General features: G+C 39.9%; 1 long non-coding RNA gene across 1 annotated transcript in view; it reads right to left on the bottom strand.

The window, feature by feature from the left end:
• Window positions 1-3,502: 3,502 nt before the first annotated feature.
• Window positions 3,503-7,817, bottom strand: part of LOC116671378 (uncharacterized) — a 9,743-nt gene continuing 5,428 nt past the window's right edge. Inside the window, exon 3 of the long non-coding RNA XR_004327254.1 lies at window positions 3,503-3,513. This is a non-coding gene — a long non-coding RNA (uncharacterized LOC116671378). The remainder of the gene's footprint in view (window positions 3,514-7,817) is intronic.

Consider the following 7,817-nt stretch of genomic DNA (forward strand, 5'->3'; position numbering starts at 1 on the left):
AGGCAACTTAAAGACAACTGTTTACATTGTTGTCATTGAATTTGTCATTCCAGTAAATGGATTGGATGAGGAGAAAACTTTTAAATCCATTTTATCAGATCATGACACTATCCTTTATTTGCCTTTTTATTGCACATAGGGGAGATCAAGGATAGTTGTAACATTTTTACATTTTGGAGTGAGCTCTTTTAAAGCTATAGTGTGTAGTTTCTGTCTCCCCCATGAGGAAATTCAAAGTAATGACAAAACTGTCTGTGTGTCCACATGATACAAGACTTATGTGATAGCGCACCCCGCCCCCACGCAGTTGCTAGTAGCCACGTAGGTTTAAAAAAAACCATGATGGACTCTTCAGAAGAGGTAATTATCTTCAGTTATGACACAAGAAAGTGGATCACATCACTCCAGTTCTGTTTTACATTGACTTCCTGTGCCTCAAAGAAGAGATTTCAAAATACTTCTGCTGGTTTAAACGGTTTAAGGCCAAAATGCCTTTTGGATGTGCTTGCGAACTATGACCCACCCAGACCCCTCAGATCATCTGGGACAGGGTGGCTTACCATCCCCAGAATCAGAACCAAAAAGAGGGAAGTAGCATTCAGTCTCTATGCTCCATATATCCAGAACAAATTTCTGGAAAACTGTAGGTCAGCACCTACTCTCAGCTCTTTTAAATCAAGGCTGAAGACCTTTCTTTTTGACTGTTGCTGAAATGTGCTATGTAACTAAAACTGCCTTGCCTTATCATCCTGTGGTGACATTTAACATTATGGTATACACTGGGGTGAAATGTAACATCATGGCATTAGTGTTATGACAAAAACTTGAAATTGAAACTTTCATTCAACATTTGAATTACTTTTAAATATAATATATGTGTGTATATATGTTGAGAGGCATGTCTCGGCCCGTCTTTTTTTCCAAGCCTGAAATTTAAAGGAAAGTAAATACAACCAAAATTCTGCTTAAGGGAAGTTGTAACATGTTGTAACCCAGACTTGTGTTACATCTAACCCAGACTGTTGTTGCCATGAACTAGCTAAACTTACAACTAACAACCAACATAAAGGATATCCATATAAACACTCAACAATCCAGATTTAAGTTTGTTGAGTGTAACTACAAAGCTGGCAATGCTTTCACGAAAACAAATTAGTTAAAATAAAAACTTTCTTAACCTTTAAATTATTTTTTTCTGTCTGTCTTTCTGTCACATGGGGATGATTCTTCACACAAGAACTAAGCAGATTTTTTTTTTTAATCTTATGTTTTTTTACATTATATAATTTAATCCTATGTACAATTCAAAGTAACCAATAATTATAGCTGTTAAATATTTGGGGTGAAGTAATAGGTTTCTCTCTGAAATGTAGTGGAGTAGAAGTTCAATGTACAAAATATATTTCAACAATTAAACCCCAGATTGTTCCCAGAACATGTGGCATGTGCGTCCACTTGGTCATGTGAAGTGCAGAGTGCGGTAACTTACCATTAGGTGGCAACAATCACCAACTATTATATTCTTCAAGTCAGCTCTGAAGCCACCAGTCTAGTAGCGCAGAGGGATGAGAATAAACCATTTAAAAGATTACAATTCAACATCACAGATTTGTTTGTGGGCGGCGTCAAACATTTAAGGAAAAAAAAAAGAAAAGCGAGAAGCATAATAGAGTTAAATGTTTTTATTGACTGATTCAAAATGGGGTTATTCATAATCAGTTTAAAAATGTGCAACCAGGGTTAAAACACCACACTAACAAATAAAACAAGAAGAAAGTGTGGAAAAACAGCAATCCAGGTCCTGGTCCTGGTCCTAGGTCCAAGACCTAGTTCAGGTCAATTCAGTTCAGGTTAATATATTGCTGTACAACTAAAATCTGGTTATTAAGCCCAATAATAAAGTGTTACACACAATTTGCTCACATGTCACCCTAAAAAAGATTGCAAAGCATGCAAACATGGGCTGGGGTGGCAGTAGCCCAGTCAGCAGGGAGTTGGGTTGAGAACTGGAAGTACGTGTTCAAGTCCACATACTGACCAAAGTATGGTGGTGGACTCCTGGGCACTGCCAAGTTGCTCTTGAGCAAGGCACCGAACCCCCAACTGTTGGGGGCGCTTTTCCATTGACAGCCCTCATTACACTGACATCTCTCCATTTAGTGCATGTATAGGTACGGAGCATGTGTGTGTAATTCAGGCCTGTGTGTAATGACTACAGAGTGTAAATTGTAATTTATCCTTGTGGGACTAATAAAGGATACAGTATTATTATTATTACTATAATCAACAATCAGCAAAAAACTGTGGTGTGTTAGTTTTATATTTAAGCTTATAACACCCATAGTTCTTGCCCAGGGATTTTTTAGTGAGTATAAAACATTAATGGTGGGTTTATTGTGTGCAGATTCCCCACTTGAAAGGGATTTGATGCCTCCAGCCCAAAGTCACGAACTGAATGTCACTCAATGACCAAACAATTATTTTCCTGTTCCTTTTTTCCTCCTCTTATTTTGGCAGAGTTGGCAGTGTAATTTGCTTCATTGCTTCAGCCATTAGTTCGAAGGCATTAGGGTAATAGTTCTGTATCATTAGGTCTCAAGATGTTAACTTCTCTATGTTTGGCTGTTTAGTCTTCAGGGGAAAAACCTTTAAAAAACAAGAGAGAATATTATAATATATAAAAGAGAACATGGATAATACTAATTCCAATCTGTTTTCTTCACATACCTTATTTATGCGATTGAAGGACATGGTCTGATGTAAAATCTCTGTTCTTAGATATATAAGCAAAGCAAGTTGATTTATGTATATCAACAACAAGGCATCTCAACGTCCTTTACAGGAGACATAAACGGCATTAAGACAAGATACAAAAGAAACAGGATGGAAGAGAAGAGTCAAATCAAAGGGAAGAATAAGACTCTCTAACGGCCTCTGTGTGTCAGAGCAGGCAAGATTTCGCTCATCTCCTGCACAATAATTCATCAGTTTGGGGGGGGGAAAATACCTGACAGAGGACCAATCAGTTTGAAAGACCTGACGTGAATAAATAATCCCAAATTCAAGTTGATCAAAAGCAGTGATCAAAGAAAAAAGTCTTCAGTCTTTAGTTAAAAGAAGTGAGAGATGGAGCAGACGTAACGTTGTCTGGGAGGTTGTTTTAGATACGTGGTGCATGAAGACCAAATGCTGCTTCTTCAGTTGTGACTGTGGGCAGGACGGTGCACAACAGAGCAGCAGATCAGAAACCTGACGCGCTTTATGAACCAAAAGGAGTATTTTAAAATCACACAAATGCCCTTTCCTGGTCTCAGTGAGGACTTTGGCAACTATTGGCAACAGGGATTTATCTTGTATTCTTATTTTTGCTTACAATAAGTCCTAAATAATCACCATCCTCCACTATAATGCTGAAATCTCTGCAGCACTATGTAGTACACTTCTTTTCTGGGTGCTTTTATCCATTTATATAATATATAATATCCTGTTATGACATCATGTCAAGATGATGTCCTAACTTTTAGCTCAGAGCAACAGATCAAATAGAAGTGGAGGTTGCGTAGATGGGTTTGCTGCCCCTCTCTATTTCTTCTACGTCTTTCAGATGTTTTAGATAACACTTTTATTTTGAAGATATTGCAAAAAAAAAAAAAAAACTCCATTAAACTACTCTGTAGAGGTTCAAGATTAAAACAACTGCATGAATATTGCCCCCACGTCCTGCGCGGTGTCAGTTGCACTCACCAGTGATGGAGTTATCACGGAGGCAGTGGAGAGAATATATCTCTGCTCCATGGATCTGTTTCCTTCACCGCATCGAGGAGCCGTATTTCAATCTCGCCCACTTGTTTGACCTCTGGGGGAAATCCAGACAATCTGGTAATGATGTCACTTTTCCGAGCCTATCAAGACCAATTAGTGTACAACACGAGGACACGTGCACACAGGCGCAGACAGACACACATAAACACACACACACACACACACACACACACACACACACACACACACACACACACACACACACACACACACACACACACACACACACACACACACACACACACACACATACACACACACACGCACGCACACTATAATTAAGAAATAGTCTTACATAAACAGAGTAATACAATATCTTAAAACCCATTTAGAGGGAGCAGTGAAATAAACCTTTGGCTTATTGCATTTGTCAGGTCTTTCAAACTGATTGGTCCTCTCTCAGACATTTTTTCCCCCCCCGGCAGACTGATGAAATATGGTGCAGGAGATGAGTGAAATCTTGCCTGCTCTGACACACAGAGGTTGTTAGAGAGAGGTCTGGGAGGAAGCAGGCCGGGGAGAGAAGAAGCAGGTAATAATTGGTGAACTTTTCTCGGAGCAGGTTTCACCACGGTGCTCTTTCTTTTCCTTCTCAGTGTGTGTGGGTGTAGAATAACGCAGCGCTGTGACCCGGTGTCTCGTCCCCGTGACAGATTGACAGAAACACTATTTCTCAACGTCCTTTTCTTACAGTCGAATGCAAGTCTCTCAAGCATTCTTTACTTTTAATGAGAAAGTGAGTATGAAGAATGAAAGGGATACAGACGAGGAAAGCCACTGTGGCCCTTCAGGCTCGGGAACCGTCTGCAGAAGATCTAAGGGACTCCACTCCACTTCTGTGGACATTTTTTAAAAGAAGGCTGTTGAAAATTATATTTTCAAAAAAACCCCAAAAAAAACTGATTATGTTTTTAGTTTGTGTGTACTTACAATCTTTTGTTTATTTGTGCTGAAGAAAAACTGCTTCTATTGCTCTTTAATCCGATGTAATTGATTTATTATCTGGGTCACTGAATCCAATTTTCTTGTATAACAGCTGGGGATGTGGGTGAGAGGGTAAGCAAGCTGTCTCTATCGATGTATTTGTAGTGAATGTTTGTTATGAAGCTCTGTTCCGTTTGATTTTGTTTTTATAATTTTGCATTTGTGTTTATAGGACCCACTTGGAAATAAGATGCTACGTTTCAAGGGGCTAAGCTTTCAATAAATTCAACGTCATCCTTGGTTTTCATGCCTCCTACATACCTTATATTGAGTATGATTTATTTTCAACATTTACATTTTTAGTCTTGCAAACTTCTATTTATTGTTGTCTGTTTTTGTCTGTGCTGTTTTAATCTCGCTCTGTGAAGCAACGATATCCTGCATGACTGTATGCAATGGGCTTTATAAATAAATTTTAGTTGAGAAAACATCTGGTGGGATTCAAACAGATTCAAGTTAACAGGGAACACTGGAGAGTTTTAGACCAAATGAGCTCAATGTTTGTGGTAAGTGAAGTTCATGCATCAGACTAAATGCGTGATAATCATTGCTAAGCAGAATCTATGAATACACAATAATATGTAGGCTATGTACTGGTCGGAGTATTAGAAACCAAACCGAAAATGAAATTGAATATCTGGTCTGCAATCGCCACCTATTTACTATGTAATAATGATAAACTTGATTTGCATAGCACCTTTCATACAAGAAATGCAGCCCAACGTACTTTACAATGAGTTAAAATTTACATAAAATGCCATGTAAATACAAATAAGATACAAATAAGATTAAATAGATTAATATAATGCATACGGTGGAAAATAAAACCCACTGAATCATAGTAAAAATAAAGTTTAAAATGATTGAATCCGTACCCATATTTGCAGCAACATGCACATTAACAAACACTGCAGCAGCATTAAAAGGTCTCCATTCTTTTCTACTCTTTCTACATCAGTGGTGGAGAAGTACGGACACCCACCCACCAGCAGTCTTAATATCTTGGATTATGCTTAGCTTCCACTCTTTTATTTATGTAAGTCTGAAAAGTAGTGGCCACGACATGTACAGAACTCACTTCTGACAATCCCACAAGGCAATGCTCCCCATTTAAGTGATGCAAAAATTACGTTAGTGTGACACTTAAAAAATGTTGATCCATAATGGTCAAAGTCTAAATGTAATGCTCTCACAAAACTATTGAGTGTCAATTACAAAGTATACTTTTATGTATTAAAAGTCATGATTTTGGTACCAAAAACCAGGTATCGTATTATTGGCATTAGTTTACAAAAAGGTTTGCCTCAAGTAAAGGGGGATAAATATGTACATGTATTTATCTTTAGTGGTTTGGACTGCATCTCATTGGTCTATCTAAAGAGAGCTAATTCAAAAAAACTGCAGTTTTAACAAGAAGGATATTTTGACAGGTCGGGTATCCAGTTAGTCTCAGCTTGGATTAGCAAAGTTTATCTTTGAAAAGGCTTAACAGACATCCTTACACGGCCGTGCCCCTCGTACGTCGCTGACCTGCTTATCACATATGAACCTATTACTGCAGGTGATCAACGTCAGGGCGTCTGGTTGTTCCGAGGGCCGAATCAAAAGTTGCTGAAGGGGCATTTGGCTTTTACAGCTACATAAATACTAGCCCAGATTGTAGATTTTTTTTATTAATATATCTATTCAAGTGTGTAGAGTGTGGAGACAGACAGGAAACATTAGGATCGAGTGAGAGAGAGAGAGAGAGAGAGAGAGAGAGAAGGGGATGACATTAAAGGCCCTCAGCTGTAATCAGACCAGGACGTTGCAGTTGTTATTGCATGCATTTATGTGAATGTACATGAATTAGGCCTGAAATATTTCTAATTAACACATCTCACTGAAAAAACATTTCAGGTATGGTATTTTAAAATGTGTGAAATGACCACGGCCCCTTAAGTTAAGGAAAAGGTTGTGGGTGGGCGGTACAACAACAACAGGTTGGGTTTAGGAAAAGAAGAACGGGACGGTTGGGTTTAGGAATAGTGACACGCAGGACACGATCTCCGGTCTCCTGGATGAAAGTCCTGTGTTGTTTGACCCATCCACCATCCCAACCAACCTCCCAAAACAGATTTTTGGGCTTTCATACTACTCGCTACCATTGTCTCTCCTAATGCTACGTCATCTTCTCCTTGACTTTACTTTGGCATTGTTTCCCGTGGTGGCCACACAGAATTTTCACTGGTAACAGTTTCTGATCATTTCCCGTAATTCTTTGACACCAGGCTGGATGTACTGTACACACACCTTTTAAAAATGCACACTGAAGAAATGGCTGTGGGTTCATGCACTCACATCGGCCGTTCTGTTTGCATCCGGCCAGACAAAGAATGTAGATTTACAAGCCTGTGCAGTCATGCAGATGTGGAACCAAAGCACAAGTGTTATGGTGTATCCCCTGGTGTGCAAGTCCACCGTCTCCTCTCCCCATCCACACCCCTTCTGGCCTTCCACCTACCCCACCACACCTCCTACTATCCTTCCACACCGTCCCCCACTCCTCTGTCCCTTCCCCCCATCAGTGGCAGGAGCTGCAGCATCCCTGCTGGGCCTTGCCTGTTTATCTCTTCCGAAGCAGCCATGATTAATGAGACCCTGAACACATCCTCTCTTTCCCCTAGACCTGGGGAGCCCCACAGCTGAGTAAACAGGCCCAGTCGCTGTTCTACCCTGCTGCCACGGCGATCCTGGGCCCTGCCTGAGGTGGGTCGACAGGGAACCCCCACTGCAGGTACCGACTCACGAGATCTGTCAGGACTCTGCTGCTCGCAGCACTGAAAGTAAGATATATCATGACTTGTGTAAAAGATCCAACAAAAAGTCATCTGGGTGTCAGTGGGTGAAGGAAAAAAAACTATCCTTCCATTCAAACTTAAAAAAACAACAACCTTTGAATGCTCACTCTCCCTGAACATGTGTGGCACACACACACACACACACACACACACACACACACACACACACAC

This window comes from Etheostoma spectabile, chromosome 21 (assembly GCF_008692095.1).
Source record: "Etheostoma spectabile isolate EspeVRDwgs_2016 chromosome 21, UIUC_Espe_1.0, whole genome shotgun sequence".
Taxonomy (NCBI): domain Eukaryota; kingdom Metazoa; phylum Chordata; class Actinopteri; order Perciformes; family Percidae; genus Etheostoma; species Etheostoma spectabile.